The sequence below is a fragment of the Physeter macrocephalus genome, chromosome 7, assembly GCF_002837175.3.
Source record: "Physeter macrocephalus isolate SW-GA chromosome 7, ASM283717v5, whole genome shotgun sequence".
In the NCBI taxonomy this organism is placed as follows: Eukaryota; Metazoa; Chordata; class Mammalia; order Artiodactyla; family Physeteridae; genus Physeter; species Physeter macrocephalus.
This window is the reverse complement of record NC_041220.1, coordinates 102,584,920-102,586,189: the sequence shown is the minus strand read 5'-3', so window position 1 is coordinate 102,586,189 and position 1,270 is coordinate 102,584,920.

Here is a 1,270-nt window from a genome sequence, read left to right as displayed (position 1 = left end):
AGATGCAAAAATCCTCAACAAAATACTAGCAAACAGAATCCAACAGCACATTAAAAGGATCATACACTATGATCAAGTGGGTTTTATCCCAGGAATGCAAGGATTCTTCAATATATGCAAATGAATCAATGTGATACACCATATTAACAAATTGAAGGACAAAAACCATATGATCATCTCAAAAGATGCAGAGAAAGCTTTCAACAAAATTCAATACCCATTTATGATAAAAACCCTCCAGAAAGTAGGCATACAGGGAACTTTCCTCAACATAATAAAGGTCATATATTACAAACCCACAGCCAACATCGTCCTCCATGGTGAAAAACTGAGACCATTTCCACTAAGATCAGGAGCAAGACAAGGTTGCCCACTCTCACCACTATTATTCAACATAGTTTTGGAAGTTTTAGCCACAGCAATCAGATAAGAAAAAGAAATAAAAGGAATCCAAATCAGAAAAGAAGAAGTAAAGATGTCATTGTTTGCAGATGACGTGATACTATACAAAGAGAATCCTAAACATGCTACCAGAAAACTACTAGAGCTAATCAGTGAATAATCAGTAAAGTAGCAGGATACAAAATTAATGCACAGAAATCTCTGGCATTCTTATACACTAATGATGAAAAATCTGAATGTGAAATTACAAAAACACTCCCAGTTACCATTGCAACAAAAAGAATAAAATACCCATGTATAAACCTACCTAAGGAGACAAAAGACCTATATGCAGAAAATTATAAGACACTGATGAAAGAAATTAAAGATGATACAAACAGATGGAGAGATATACCATGTTCTTGGATTGGAAGAATCAACACTGTGAAAATGACTCTACTACCCTAAAGCAATCTACAGATTCAATGCAATCCCTATGACACTACTACTGGCATTTTTCACAGAACTAGAACAAAAAATTTCACAATTTGTATGGAAACACATGAGACCCCGAATAGCCCCAGCAATCTTGAGAAAGAAAAATGGAGCTGGAGGAATCAGGCTCCCTGACTCCTAAAGAAATGGAAATAAAAACAAAAATAAACAAATGGGACCTTATGAAACTTAAAAGCTTTTGCACTGCAAAGGAAACAATAAAAAAGACAAAAAGAAAACCCTCAGAATGGGAGAAAATATTTGCAAATGAAGCAACTGACAAAGGATTAATCTCCAAAACATACAAGCAACTCATGCAGCTCAATATCAAGGAAACAAACAACTCAATCCAAAAATGGGCAGAAGACCTAAATAGACATTTCTCCAAAGAAGA